This window comes from Miniopterus natalensis, chromosome X (assembly GCF_054644295.1).
Source record: "Miniopterus natalensis isolate mMinNat1 chromosome X, mMinNat1.hap1, whole genome shotgun sequence".
Taxonomy (NCBI): domain Eukaryota; kingdom Metazoa; phylum Chordata; class Mammalia; order Chiroptera; family Miniopteridae; genus Miniopterus; species Miniopterus natalensis.
Window position 1 is genome coordinate 22,633,372 of NC_142103.1, and position 16,971 is coordinate 22,650,342.

Genomic DNA, 16,971 nt, shown 5'->3' on the forward strand with positions numbered 1-16,971 from the left:
TGTTAAAACTCTTACACTGACATATCTTTCATTCTCTATAAGTCCTGATGCCCTAAGTTTCACCGAATCTGTGGGTTTCCCCTCTTCAAGTGAGAGTGGATACTAGTTAGAACAACAAGTCACTGCTTAGCTCTGAGTGTCAGATTAAATTTAGTTGTTTTAGTCTATAAATGAGTTTTATTTTTTAACATGATATCCTCAGTTAAAGAAAACACACAAAGAAGAAAGTGTATCTTAATTTTCCCTAATCCTTGACCAAAAACTAGCATTTACTTTCATTATGAATGTAGGCAATATTAGCCAGACCTGTGACTTTGTCATCAATAGAAATCACATTTTCATATCACATTGATAATGCTGCAACTATCTCAAAATATTATTTACCCTCATTATTAGTTCAGAATGATGGTGATTACTAAACCTACTAATAGATATTATCATTTAATACATTTATAAAGGAGCACAGATATTATTCTATCATATTTTGATAACTATATTTCAATATAATTGGTTTCCTTTGTAATTCTATATATTTTGTTTTCTCTATGTAAACATATTATTCTGAGGAGGGATTCATAGGCACCACCAGACTGCTAAAGGAGGCCACCATGTCACAAAATGGTTAAGAACCTCTGTTAGATAATAGTCTTAAGAATGAGGTTTTATCAAGGAAAAAAATAATTTTCAAATACCAGAAGCTCCCTTTATGTATTCAAAGAAAAGCCTTGGGTTTTATTAGAAGCTAGGAGTAAACAGAACTCAGTCTAAGATGTAAAGGAAGTTCCCCTTTGCCTGAGGAATGAGGCACATTTCTGAAATTGAAGATGTGGAACTATGGAAGAAGAAAAAGAAGGAGAGGAGCAAGCAGATAGATATCAGAGGGCTTTGTAGAAATCACCAAAGCAGTGAGGGGTGTTCTTTACCTGAAACAGACTATGAAGATGTGAAGCCCTTTTGGAGAAGACCTGCATTCACCTTGGTGCTAGAGCAATCTGGCATCCAAGTGACAGGACGGCAATAGGAGAGGGAGGACTCTAAGCGCAAGGGCCTGATGTGGCACTTGTGTTTCTTAGCCTGTGTTTGGCATGCAGAAAATCCAAAATTTGAAGAATTAAAGAGGACCAGAGGCCTGTGTTTGGAATATAGAGATTACAAAATTGAGGGGCTTTGCAACTAGAAAGAAATACCTAGGACAATGGATTTCAACAACAATTGCAACCAGTGAAGTCCCTAAAAGACAAAAGAGACCCACTGCACTTCAGCAAACATCTGCACAGGAGTATAAGCATTATTCAAGACCAGCCATTCCATAGCTGGTCCTGAATAATGCTTGGAAGAAGAATAATATAGAAGAATGCTTCATTCTTCCATAGAGAAGAATGAGCATGGGTCCAAGGCTCTATTCTCCTTAACCCTACCACCACAAAACACCATGTTTTGTAAGAAGAGGAAAATAAAGTTAAAATATGCAAGACTCAGCATTTATCCAAAGAGGTTGATTCTTTTAATTCGTACAATGAATTGTGTGTCTACACTTCCCACTAGCCAACAGGATGTGAAGTTCCTGGAGTAGTTTAGTTCAATTCTAGAGAATATTTTTGCACATCTGAGTTGCTGCATGTACATTCCAACCCTCCTGTATGTGTTTTGGCATGATACAGAAGTCAGTTCAGAATCAAGAAGAGGACAAAAGGAGAAGTGTTCAGTTCCATGAGGATGTGGGTGGTGAAAAAGGTGGGTTAGAAATGGCTGTGCTAAAGAAGGAACACTTGAGTTGTGCCTCGAAAGATGAGTAGATTTTCTAGGGGCACTTCACTTGAAAAATCAACCTTCTTGGTCAAGAAAGTAAATCTACAAAGTTTGATTTAAAGAGTACCAGGAAGGACCTCTAAAGCCTCCCAAGTAGTTCCCAGAATACCACCACTAAAGATCTAAATTTTGCTCTTAAATGTCTTCTGGACCACTGCTTCTCAAACTGTAATGTGCATATGATCACATGTGAATCTTGTTAAGCTGCAGATTCTGATGCTGCAGGTCTATAGCAGAGCCTGATATACTGCATTTCTAACATGCTCCCAGAGGATGCTGATATTGCTGATCCATGGACCACACTTTCTGTAACAAGGCTCAAGAATGCCTTAATAAATGTAGCTAATAAAGCTAGCATTTACCATAACATTACTATATGGCAGGCATTGTACAAAGTCCTTTACACATGATCACAATGCATTTGATCCTTATGATAAACTTATGAAGGAACTAAGAATTTCTAGTAATTTGAGAATTACTGAAATCTCAAATTCAGAGAACTTTCAGTAATTTTCCCAAAGCTACTCCTGTGATGAAACTGGGATTAAATGCAGGTTGCCTCATCCTGGACCCTGAATCTTAGCTATTAGATTCTACTGCCTCCTAAAAGGAGTAACACCTTAAGGTGACAGTTTTAGTTTTGCTTTTGTGTGTGTGTTTTCTAAGACTTTGGACTTTTTTTATAGCAGCTAGTATGTATATAAGACACAAATATAATTGATCTGTTTAGAAGGGCTGAAAACCTCAGAGCCCACTTGCTCAGCCAATTCCACTGATCTCCCACAGTGCCCTCCAAAACACCATCTCAGAACCCTGGGGCTCCGGGATATTTAGTTAACAACCTCATGCTTAGAGATGTTTTGAGTTACCCTTTTTGGGGAGGTTAGTGGACAGTTAATTGAGAACAAACTCCACATTTGGATAGAAGCTAAATCAGGGGAGCTGGAAACAGAGAGGAGATACCAAAAGGAAAAGATGTGAGGTTACAAACACAGTGGCTGTTGACATCTTAGTTTGCTCAGAGTTACTTCTATCTTGTTACTATCTTCTCTGAAGCCTGTCTGGGTATGCCTGGTTTCTCTCCCTTTCTACTCACCATTGGCTTGCGCCCCTGCATCGAAGAGCAGAAATGGCCTTCTAGTTGTCTCCTCCCAGCTTCTCAGCTAAATGCTGCTTCAATGCCCTGAAAATCAGGGTGGGTGCCTTCCTGGGACAGGCTTTTAAACCATCTAGTCCAAGGGTGGGGAACATCTTGCCCATGGGCCCTATATGGCCTGTGAAATCATTTGGTCTGACCCTGCCAAGGCAACCACAGGAAAGACTTGAAATTCAATAAATCTAAGAGCTTTTTCCATAGCTAATATTTAAGTTGATAATTTTGTATCGCCCATGAATAATGTTATAAATATCCAAATGGCCATTGGCGAAAAAAGGTTTCCCACCCCTGATAGTCCCATGGTTTTCAAACTGTACTCTGTGGATTCTGGAGCTCCTTCAGACCCTTGAGTCACCCTACTGGGTTGGTGGAGTGAAAGTATGGAGGAAGTATAGAGTAAGTTAGCAGAGCAAGTGACTTATCCATCATAGAAGGGGAGAACCTGAGAGCCTAAGGAGTTGAGTGTTTCAATTGGTGATTTCTGCATGATACAGGGCATCTTGATATGGGCATTTTAAGTCTTCCTTTGCTAACTGTGGTCTGACTAATGCTATGACTCTTGGATTTTGATATAGGCTTCCCACTGCTTGCCTGAACCTGGTCATTTCTTATTCTGGAATCAGGGTAAACTTTCTGCCCTGAGTCTCAACAAATTCTTGAAACAGACACTAGATAACTACTTAAAACACATTTAAACTCTAGGATTATTTCTGATCACACTCTAGTCTCTTCCACTAAAAAATCTGCCCAAATATCACCCCCTCAGAGACTTCCCTGACCATCCCATCTAAAGAAGCACTCCCATATCTTGCTTTGTTTTCTTCATGGCACTTATCATTTATCTGACTATATTTTCATATTGCCTCTCTTTCCCTTAGAATGTAAGCTCCAGCTCACTATCATTACCTGCAGAACCTAGAGCATCACTTGGGACATAATGGGTGCTCAATACATACAGGCCAAAAGTAGTTTTACAGTTGTGAGTATATGAAATACAGAGTCTATTCTTGCATTATTAAATATTGTGTTATTTTCCATATGAACAACTGTAAACCTACTTTTGCCACACCCTATATTTGTTCAGTAGATAGAAGAATGAATAAATGAATGGATCAAATTCATACTGAGCCACAGACTTCATCATTAGATCTGTGGAGATTTTCTTTTCACAGGAAGATCTTTCACATTCCTTGGAACATGGTAGTGACTAAATAATGAACTGAATGAAAAAAACAGATGGCTATTAGGAAGGAGGATTAACTTAGACCGATGATTCTTATAATGTGTAAGAGTACTGTGGACAATTCTCCCACCACCACCCCAGGGTAGAATATCAAAATCAGAATCTTTTTAAAAAGCACTTTTAACACTACAAATACAGGGTTCAAGTTTAAAATTTTATTTACAAATTTTTAAAAATTGCAAAGAAAAAATATGAAAAAGATTGCTTTTATGATACAAAATATAAAAAGGACATGAACTTTTTCTTTCTTAAAAGGTTAGCATGGACTTTAATGCTTGCAGGCAACACTGAACTGACAGTCCCTAGGGTACTTCTCTCTTGAAAATTCTGTGATTCTAAGTCTACACACATCCCAAGGTATATGATATGCTGTACAACATCTCTTTCCTAAGGAGTGCTTCTCACGAAAGAAAGTTCTGTTCAAATTGTTTTCCCTGTTGTAAAAAAAAACAAAACAAAACAAAAAACAAAAAACACACATGGAAATTACCAAGCCACTACTGAGATGAGGTGAAAGTAATCTTGAATGAACATTTGTAAGAAGAGGGTGCTATGAAACAAAGGCAAATTTTTTATTCCTTCCCTCTCCCATGCTGATCACATTCCATTTTTCAAGGCAATGGCAGCTATCCAGCAGGCATTTGATTTATGTAAATCTGCAGCAGCTCATAGGTGGAACTGACACAGCAAGGGGCCACAGAAGGCAGACCTTGATGTTCTAATTGAGATTCTGTTCCCAGATGGCTGTTGAGAATGTAAAGTACCTCATCTACAGTCTGAGTTGCATCCATTAGTGTCCAAGCCAGCTGCCAGGTGAGGTGAATCAGACAGTGGCAGGTTTCAACCTTGTACAATTACTGTTTAAAATTACACAAATAATACCTGCCCATTGAGAAAAAGAAATGACTAGAATTTAAATAGCCAGGAGGGCATAAAAAAAAGGCCAACAACCCAGGGATAGCTAATAGTAGTATCTTGATATTCCAGACATTTCTGGAATATCATGTATAATAAGCATGTACATACACATTTTCAAAACAAGGTGTTATAACGTACTATTTTATGGCCTAATATTTTCTACACAAAGAAATATATTGTAGAGATTATTCCTTGCCAAGATAGGAAGGCTTAGATTATTAATGGATGGTTTCCAGTTATTTTGCTATATAAACATGGTTTCAGTGAACATACTTATAACCGAATATGGAATTTTTTCCCCTCTAAGATAATTATCTAAAAGTGGCATTTCAGGGTATGTACATTTTAAGATTTATGATATTACCTCTTCCCTGACAAGATTTGGTATTACACTAATAATAGTTATATTTCTACTACTACTATTACTACTATTATATAAGCAACAAACACTTATTGAGATCTTACTATAAGCTAGAAACTATTTTGAGCATTTTATACTTATTAACCCATTTAATCCCCCCATAATGCTATGTGATAGGTATTATTATTCCCATTTTACTGATGGGAAAACCAAGGTAGAGATACTAAGTAATTCGATTCAAGTTACACAGCTAGCAAGTGGCAGAATCCAGAATAAAATTCAGAAAAAAAGTAGCCTATAATTTTAACCTTCACACAGCCTTTGTCAGTTTGATAATGCAGACAAGCTTTTAATTCTGTCCCACAGCTGGAGTTATAGGTATTTCCTAGTATTTTTCAAATTTGTTCTTATCCAGACATCCCTCACCTTTCATTCATCAAAGCAAGTATTTTATCCGAGGAGTCTGCCACTGACTTCTTACCTGAAAAGACAAAATACCAAATGTAAAGCTGTTAATATTTTTAAACAAAAGTGCAATTGAAAACCATTCCAAAGGAAAGTCAGTGCTTCTGCTTTGGCACCAGTGTCAACTGCTGGTGACAATCTAGTGGAAAAAAATTCTTATTTGAACGATGTTCTATTTACTTACTAAAAATAATTCCATGTCCCTGAGTCTCACCTGGACCTCTCAGATAATTTTGTATTGTTTTTAATTGCAAATGTTTGCAATCATGTGTCACTGAGAATTTAGTACAGTTGAGGTTGCCCTGTTTCTTGTAGCTTTTACCCCAACCATGGGGATTGCTACTAGGCTGTTTTTTTTTTTTTTTTCTTTCAGTTTTATCACTGAAGCTGCTTGAGTTCCAGCTCTGTTCCTAACAACAGAGGGGCTAAGCACGCTTGACTTAGATTTGGATCTTCGTTTCACAAATAAAAGCTATGTGACCTTTAGTAAGTTACTTAACTTTTGGATGGCTTAGTCACTTTATCTATAAGATGGAAGTGATAAAATAGAATCTAATTTATTGGCATTTTGTGAGATGAAATGAAAAAATGTGTGTAAAACATTTAGAATGTGAGCTATTATCATTAGGAAATGTTATCTATTTGTAGAGAGCACAAATTTTGGAATCAAAACTTCTCAGATTCAAATATTGGCCCTGAGAGTTTTTAGTTGTGTGAACTTGGGCAATTTACTTAGCTTCTCTGTGCCTCAATATCCTCATCTGAAACAATCCTACCTACATCATACTGCTCCTATGAAGATTCAGTGTGTTAATTTATGTAAAGTACTTAGAAGAGTATCTGACACAAAGTAATTGTTTGCTCTTAATGTTATTATTGTTAATAATATTATTATCAAAGTGCTGCAAGTTCTATTTTTTAAAGGCTTTAAAATGTAGGTGAGGATGTGGAGAAGCTGTAACCTACATTGTTGATGGAGGTGTAAAATGGTGCAGCTTCTGTGGAAAAAGTTTTGTTTTTGTTGTTGTTAATTCCTCAATGTTTAAAGCATAAAATTACCATAGAACCCCAAAATTCCACTCCTAGGTATATATTCAAAGGAACTGAAAATGCATGTCCAAACAAAACTTGTATACAAGTGTTCACAGAAATATTGTTCATAATAGGTGAAAACAACTCAAATGTCAATCAGCTAATAAATCCATAAATAAAATATGGTATACCCATTCAATGGAATTTCATTTGGCTACAAAACAGATGAAATACTGATACAACCACAACATGGATGAACTTTGAAAATTTTATGCTAAGCAAAAGAAGCCAGTCACAAATCATCATGTATTACATAATTCCATTTATTTAAAATGCCCAAAATAGGTAAATCCATAGAGAAAGAAAGCAGTTGTTTCCTGGGATTAGAGCAGAGAGGGAGGAAAATCAGAAATGGGAAATGACTGCTAATGTTTAATGTGGTTTCTTTTTGAGGTAATGAAACTGTTCTAAAATTACATTGTAATAATAGCAGTTATATACATGTACTAAAAACCATTGGTTTACATACTTAAAAATATATATATATTTTAAAATATATATATATAAAACCTCAATAAAGTTGGTTTTTCTTTAAAGGTTTATATACAAAAGAAGGGTAAAGTTCCCTTCATACCACTTTGACATCAGTTTTGCTAAAAAAAAATAATGGGGTCTTTGGGAGTCCTAACAAGAGGATGATCAGACCAACGATTGGTCTCATCCTGACAGATGTTAACCAGATCTCACCATGGGCTTCCATGCTTTTTGTAATCAAGTTATCTGCTTTGAATTTTACTGCAGCCATAGCAATACTCATTGTCCTGTGGTCTACCATATTCAGAATAATTTCATGCTGTAAATTAAATATGATGGAGAGCAAGGACTTTGTCTTATTCACCATTGTGTCCACAGTGCCTATATGGCTCATAGCAGGTGCTAAATAAATATATGATGAATGAATAAATTGAGAGATAGACAAGCAATGTGAGTTGTGAAAAGACTTTGAAATCAAGACTTGGATTCAAATTTGATCTCCGCTGCTTACTTGATATGCAACACTAAGTCAATTAAATGATCTTGAACTCAGTTTCTTCTAAAATGGGGAAAACAGCACCTGCTTCACAGGAAGTAAGTTTTAACTGAAATAATACATGCAATGTGATAACTCAGTAAGTATTAGTTGCTTTCTCTTTTCTTCTGCCAATTTAAAAAGCCTTGGAATGCTGGAGAGATCTCTAGTGACAAATAGGATTTTATTAAGCCCTGTTGTAGCAATAAACACGAGCATTGACACTTTCCTAAGTACAAACTTAATGTCTTGATATCTGTCCTCAATCTTGGAAGCTGGCAATAAAATTTGGGCCCATAAAATGCCAGGAGTGGGAGGCCTTTTAGTGAAAAATCGCGTAGTTCAAGGCCTATACTTGATAAGGAATCCTCAAATGCCACAACAGTAGTGTCTCATTTGGAGACTCCAGCTTAATAAAAAGGAGTGGACAAAGAAATAACTGGCTAGGTGTATAGCAGACATCTGGGGGACCATCAGTGAGAAATTCCAAGAGTGATTAATTGTCCTCACCCTTGAAAAAGTTGCCTGTGATATCTGACAGCTTAATCACCATGTGTGTATTTATGCAGGGTGAGGTGAAGGTCACTGTATGAGAGAGATTCGCTAGAAGAACAGGTGTTGATCTTCAATCTTCTAAATATAATAGTCAAAGCAGGATGTCTGCAGCAGGAAAAAAACAATCAGCATGGCTATTAAAGTGCTCACACTTTAATTCTAAAGACCAAACTTTAGTTTCTTCATTAAACTTTAGGCTTTGCTTTCAGAAGAAGGAACTATCTGAATTTGGCACCCTGGTATACAATGAAAGATGGTACACAATTAAAATAGGCAAATTACATCTTCATTTATTAAGATCCTGAATTAAAAACCAAACTATTAGCTAATGAAGGCAATAATTGGCTCATTTAGAAAGTAAACAAAGGATAATTAATTTGCTAATTTGTTTCCTATACTTGATAAATTCAGGTGTGATATATGTGTCTATTTATATTGTATGGAGAAAGTACGTGTTACAGATTTTGTCTATTTATAAAATATACAGAAGCATCAAGGTCAATATTGGTAGCTTAAGAGGAAAAACAACACTGGGAGGCAGTAGAGCATACTAGTTAAGAACACAGGCTTGTTTTCAGTCAAGATCAAAGCCTAGGCTGATGTAGAAAGTAATCCAACATCCTACCAATATGCACACACACAAAGACAAACATATAAATACAGCACAAACCCACACATTCCAGATGTGTAGAAATGCCAGATTTTAAAGTGTAAATGTATACCTGATCTTGAAAGGAAGAAAGGAAATCTTCAGGTGCCAGAAATAAAGAAAATACCCAAAGTGGTGTGAGGAGGATTTGAAGATGTGTGGCTCAAAGAAATAAGTGAAGCAGATATTGTACTTAGGATCTAGAATTTTAATGCTTAAAAGAAGACAGGAGTCAGTGTTGCAAGTTCTGCGTATGGCAGAGTTAAATCTGGTATATCTGGAGAAAAGAGAAAACAGAGAAATGGAAAGGGTGTCTTTAAAAAGAAAAATCTAATTGCTGGCCCAAGAATATTATGTGGTCCCTGACCCAAGTCATAGGTGGTAACAAAGTCAACTGGAAAAAAAATTAATGCTCCTAGACAATTTGACATGAAAAGAGCATGGTATCAGAGACACAAAACAATATATCAACAGTCACAATAAATGTAAATGGATTAGAAACACCTGTTTGAAGACAGAGACATTCAGATTAGATATTAAAAATGCAGCTATGTGCTATCTAGAAGAAACATGCTTAAAACATCATGAGTCAGAGATGCTAAACAAAAAATGGGGCAATGGAAAAAGGCAGAACAGGCAAAATGGAGTTTAAGGTGAAAAGCATTAATAAAGAGAGACATATCAATTAATTCTTTTTTTTATTATTCAAAATATTACAGATGTCCCCTTTTCTCTCCATTGACCCCTTCCACTCTGCGCCCACCCCCCTCCCCAGGCCTTTACCACACTATTGTCTGTGTCCTTGGGTTATGCATATATGCATGTAAATTCTTTGGTTAATCTTTCCCCTCCCCCCAAACTCCCCCTCCACTTTCCCTCTGAGATTCAATTAATTCTTAACAAACAGCCCTTCACTAAAAATGTATATATAATTTTCTGCATCTAAAGTATAGCTCAAAAATGTATAAGATGAAAGTTGACAGATTTAAAATAAAAAGTAATCAAATCTATAATCATAGTGACAGGTTTTAACAAGTATCTTTCAGTAACTGATAGATAAAGCAGACAAAAGTTACAATGGATACATAAGATTTAAATTAATAACAAAATTGAGCTAATAAATAGATATATAAAAAACACTGGCCAATCTTATAAGGCTACTTACTGTATGATTCCAACTATATGACATCTTGGAAAAGGCAAAACTATGGTGAGAGTTAAAAGATCAGTGGTTGCCAGGGGATTGAGAAAGGAGAAATGAATAGGTGGAGCACAAGGAATTTTTAATGCAGGGAAACCATTCTGTATAATACAATGTTGGTAGATACATGTCATTATACATTTGCCAAAACTTATATAACCTAAAACACCAAGAATGAACCCTAATGTAAACTTTGGGTGTTAATGATGTGTCAATGTTGGTTCATCAGTTGTAACAAATGTACCAGGTGACATAGAAGGCTGCCAGCTTTGAGTGGAGCTAGGAGAAAAATAAGGCTCACAGCAGATCAAGGGTGTAGTGCAAGCTTCTCTTCTGTGTGAAGCATTTGATTTGAAAGACTCTATGATACTGGAAGTGCCAGTGTCAACTTTATGGCAGATTCCAATGGCAAAACCACAATGAAGAGCTCTGAGGTTCTGGAGCAAATCTATGCCATCTGCAGTAATTAAATCTTTTGAGAAACAATTCTAACAATGTTGCTGGACATTGATAAAAATAGAATGATTAACTGTGGGACATCAAGTGACAATGTATCCATAACTGGTTATAAGCTGAGTTCTGTCACAGTCACCAAGTCATAAAGTTAGTCAAGCCCAGAAGTTGTTCATTATAAGGTAGAAATTGTACTCTAAGATTGAGAAAAAGCAGGACCAGATGACACAGTAAGCTGCATGAACAGGTAGATCAGGCCCCCATGTCACCTGCCAGGGTTGTAACCAGCACTCCTCCTTCTGCTTACACCTATGGCAGGCTGGGTATAGATGCTTAAATAATAAATAGATGAAGGAAGACTAGGCTTCAAGTGGTAGGCACACAATAGAGTATACAGATGTTGTATTATAAATTGAGCACCTGAAATTTATATCATGTTATTAACAAATGTTACCCCAATAATTTAATTAAAAAATAATGAATAAATAAATAAATATAACACAATATGCACACCATCACTATACAGAATCTTATAAAACTATTGAAAGACATGAAAAAATACCTAAATAAATCGAGGGATACACCATGACAATTTTCTCAAGACTCATCCATAAATATAAAACAATGCCAAACAAAATCCCATAGTACTTTTTGGTACAAACTGAAAAAGTGATAATAAAATTTGTATGAGAAAATAAATGTCCAAATATAGCCAAGGAAATTCTAGACTGCCTCTAAAATATTACAGGCTCAAAAGAATGAGAAGATAAGCCATAGACTTAGAGAAAATATATTTCCAAAATACATATCTGATGAAGGACCGTTATCAGAAGTATACAAATAATTCTTAAATGACTTGAAAGCTTATGTTTACACAAAAACCTACACACAAATGTTTATAGCAGCTTTATTTGTAATTACCAAAACCTAGAAGCAGACAATATGTCCTTCAGTGAGTGGATTAATAAACTGTGCTATAGCCAGACAATGGAATATTCTTCAGCACTAAACAAAAGAGCTATCAAGGCATGAAAAGACATGGATGACCTTAAATGCATAGTATTGTGTAAAATATGCCAATCTGAAAAAGGCTACATACTATATGATTCCAACTATATGACATTCTGGAAAAGGTGAAACTATGAAAACAATTAAAGGATCAGTGGTTACCAATGGCCGTACTGAGGGAAGCATGAATTGATGGAGCACAGAGTATTTTTAGGGCAGTAACACTATTCTGTACAATAATGGTGGGTTCATGGGATTATACATTTGTCCAAACCCACAGAGTGTACAACACACAGTGAACCCTAATGTATACTATGGACTTTGGGGGATAATGATGTGTCAGTGGAGGGTCATCACTTGTAACAAAGGTACTATTGTGGTGAAAGATGTTCATAGTGGAAGAGGTTCTGTGTATGTGGTGCAAGGAGATACATGGAGATTCTCTGTACTTAATACTCAGTTTTGATGGGAACCTAAAACTGCTCTAAAAATAGTTGATTTAAAAACTTTTTATAGAGAAAAGAATAAAGATTTTAGAGTAAGATAGACCTAGAATTTCAGCTCACCTAAATACTAGCTGTGTGACCTTTAACAATTTACATAACATCTTTGAGCCTCAGTCTTTATTTTGTAAATTATAATACCTCATAGGGTTGCCCCTAGAATTAAATAAGATTGTACCTGCACAGTGCCTGGCACATAGCATAATAGTAGATGTTATCAGAGACTCATGGAGCTGAATGGGTCCTCAGACTGTTCAAGAACCTAGAAATACCACCTCTCCTAGTAGTTTAATGCAGTTTGTAGTTTCTCATCCAATTAAATTCTTTCTCTTTACCATAGTGAATCCTATTTACTCTAGTTCAGACCATTGTAAAACTGAAGAACAAGTTTATCATCCTTGTACTAATACTTCAAGAGCATTCAACTAGGTAGGAGTCCAGAAACCTGGGTTCTAGTCACAGTTTCATGACCACCTAATGGGATGCCCTTTAGTACTTTATTTTGTGCCTCTTATAAAAAGATATAATTCTTACCCTAAACCACCCACCTCCCAAGGCTGTTGTGAGGACTATATAAAGTAATGTGCATGGATCGTGTTTGATATTTTATTGGGCCCTATAAATGAAAGAGATCAATAATTACTTGAATAAATGCATTAAATTATTTCTTCACTATCTCCATTCAAACCTAGCTGGTCTCTAACCTTCTCCATATTCCTCTGAAAATGTGAAGATCAGTAAAATATTATTTAATGAATTCATTTTGCAAACACAAACTGAAGGCCTACTTTGTGTCAGGCACACTATTAGGTATAATAGTATAATAGACAAACATGAAAAATAAATGTTATAATGTGGCATTTGGGACAGATGTAGATATGTTATAGGAAAACATATGAAGAGAAAATTTATTCTAAAGAATGCTATGAAAGCTTCACATAGAAGGTGATTAGTGTGGAGTTTGAAGGATGAATATGAAATTACCAAATGGATAAAAGAAGAGCATTTTAGGCAGAAGAAACAGCATAAGTAAATTCATGGAAGCATAAAATCACATGGCATGTAAGGTGAGGATGATATTTAGGTATAGTGGGAGATAAAGCAAAAGAAGTAGACTAGGAAAGGGGAAGTAGTAAATTATATTTGGAAAATATTAGCTTTAAAATATCTATGGACCTTTCAGTTGGATGTTATAAGCCAATGGGAACTTAAATATGGAGAGATTTGTGAATTATCAGTATATAGGTATTAGCTAGATATGATGAGAGAGAGTGATGTTAAATAATATTTGTGTTTCTTTGGGTAACTAGGTAGATAATTGTGTCCTCGCTGAGAGAAAAAGCATATAGGAGGAGGAGCAGAAGGGGTAGAACATACTGTCCTTTGGACATGTTGATTTTCAGGATGTCCATTAGCCATCTAAATGAAGATGTTCAGTAGTCATTTGGATATATAGATATGATGTTCTAGAAAGAGAATTTGGTTGGAGATGTAAAGATGGTAGCTGAAGTAACAGAAATGGTTGAAATTGCCCAGGGATAGTGTGTAGAATAGAAATATGTGCTAGAACAGAGTCATGGTGAATAGCAACATTTAATGACTAAGCAGAGGTGGAAGATCCAGCTAAAGAGATCAATGAGAAACTGTAGAGATATGAGAATCAGGAGAAGTGTCATAGAGCCAAGAGAAGATACTTCAATGAAGGAGAGATAAAATGTATGAAATGCTGAAGACTAAGAAATAAAGTAATATAAGGACTGACAAGTACTCAGTGAATATTTATTGAATACCTAGTTGTCACTTAAAATTTTCTAAACACAAAGGACTATGAAATTGTAAAACTTGAAAACTAAGAAAAGCACTGACAGTCAGCGCCTTGTTTTCTATCCATCTGGTCGCTAATACACCTTTCCCAAGTTAACCAATTACTGGGTGTGCTCCAATAGCTTAGTTTCCATCCCCCTTGCCCCTGAGCTGCCCACACAAGGAAATCACTTGGCTACTTGTTGGAACACTTGTAATCAACTCAAGCAAACTTTAAAAAACAAAAAACAAAAGCATAGCCCTAATGGAACTGACCATATAGGCCTCCCCAGGGTGCAGAGGTTTATGTGCTGTGCCTGGACTACGTTAAGAAAATTAAAACTGGGTTTGTAACAAAAAGACCGAAGTGTCAAGTCACTAAAAGCAGAAAATTCCACTTGCAACACAGATGCCCACTCTCACACTGGTTTATGATGAGAGAAAGTGAAGATTTATAATATGCTTTCCATAAAGTCCTGAGAGCCATTGAGCTGGGACCTCTGGAGGCCAGCTCAGAGGTTCTACCTCATTATCCAGGGAGAGAGGGCAAAGAAAGAGAGTGCTTAGCCACAGAGCAGGCTTTGTGTTTGAGAGTACCACTTCTCACACCTGGACTTCTTGAGCTCTGTGTCTTGGACTTTTTCAATATTTACACCAGAAACAAAGCAAGAAGTAAGTTGGCCCCTTAGTCCAAGCTCAAGGGTCAGTTGTCATGAACCAACTGCAGATGAATTGTTTATAGTCACTCTTCTGGTATTTTGGAAGTTATTCAAGCTAGTATAAGTTAGGTTATGCTGCAGTAATAAACAATCTCAAAATTTTAGTGATATAGTAAACATTTATTTCTGCTCATACTACATGTCTCAAATAGGCTGGTGGGAAGGCAATGGGGAAGGTTCTACTCATAAGTATATCTCACTCTGGGATCCCAGTTAATAGAGAAGAAGCCATGTGGGATGTCACCATTCAACATACCATATGGAAAAGGGAAAGTGGCAAAGCAAACACTGTCTCTTCAAGCTTCCACCTAGAAGTGACACATGCCACTTCTGTTCATATTTCATGGCCAAAGCAAGGTATACATTTAAGCTGGATTTTAAAAGGGTGGGAAAGTATAATCCTCCTGTAGGTAGAGACACTGCAGGGAGGGACACCGAATATGGGTGAACAATTTAATAGTATAGCAGAGAACCCATAAAAATATATGTTAAATCTTGAATAGATTACATAATAGGTACTCCTGGACACAAAGTTCTAGGTAGCTGTCAGGAAAATATCCACTGTTCACTAGCTGACTACTATGCCTCAGAGTTCACCATTGAAGGTTTATTCGTGGAGTTAAACCATCATACTACCAGAAGTCATTGACTTTCAAAGAGCAAAATATTAGTTGTCCTACAGCAGGCTGTTATCATCAGAAGCAGGGAGTACAGACTCGACATATTTCACTTAATACCTACTATATGCCAGACACTATGCTAGGCTCTCTCACATTCTACATCTCACTTTCTCTTTGTGCCAATTTCAGTTTTAAGATTAATTCAAAAGGTCATGACTTGCCCATGGTCACACAGCTAGTCCAGTAAGTCATAATGAGTGCCTGAAGAAGGTCCAGCATTTAGGGTGCCAACTGGAGAGCACAGTTAAGGAGGACAGCAGCAGGACACTAGGCTCTTGGGGTGTGGGGGTAGTTTGTACTCCTTAAGGCAGGAGAAATTTGCCCCAAAAGGAAATCCAACCTAAGGGTTGGCCTACTTCAAAGTTCTTCCCAGAGCCAACTCTTTCTTAACTTGCAGTTGGGATTGGGTGGTGGTTCTTTTAGATAAGGAGAAGAACCAACTTGACTCTCCAGGGAGCTGGAGAAGTTTCTTTCAGAATATACCTGTCAGTGGAATCCAGCCTGCCAATCAATCAGCCTTGTACAAATGGCACCCTTGTTCGATTATAGATTTATTTACTTATAAAGCCTGCCAGCTGGAAAACTATGTTTAAAAGTCATAAAGGGAAGTATTACACATCTAATCATGACACCTCCTCCTCTCCAAAACAAACAAACAAAAAATACACAAAAAAACAAACAAAACCAAAAACCTGAGAACATGGATTGTAAAGTTAGTGAAGATCAACAGAATTGCTCTCCAGAGGGCAGCAGCAGTGAGATATACTTAGGTGCTTAGTAAATCCCTTCCATAACACATGCATTCATTTATTGATTTACCTATTCATTCAACATATATTTATTGAGCACCGACTATGTTCCCAGCACTGCACTAAGTGCTGAGGAGAAAACAGACAAAAAGATTCGACCCCCTCCCCAACTTCACAAAACTTACAGTCTAGTGGAAGACAGACATTAATAAACACACAAATCGATACGCCATCAAAAGCCAGGATGACTGTTGTGAAGAAAATGGACAGAGGTGCAATGAGAGCAAAAGTAGTTAGCTCACTTTAGATGGGGTGGTCAAGGAAGGCATCTTTGAGGAGATGACATTTACATTAAGACTTGAAGGATATGAAAGAACCAATATGATAAGTAGTAAGGTCTTATTGTGTTTCTCCGCAGATTGCATATTAGTTGCTAAGGTAAAAGTAATAATTTCAAAAGGGAGAAACCAGACATCTTTTTGGCCAGGTGTTCAAAATTATTATCATCAACGAGGAGCAAATTAACATTGTGTGCCTCCATACGTGATATCCAGAGAACACAACATCACTTACGTAGTATTCTGAAATAATCTGAATT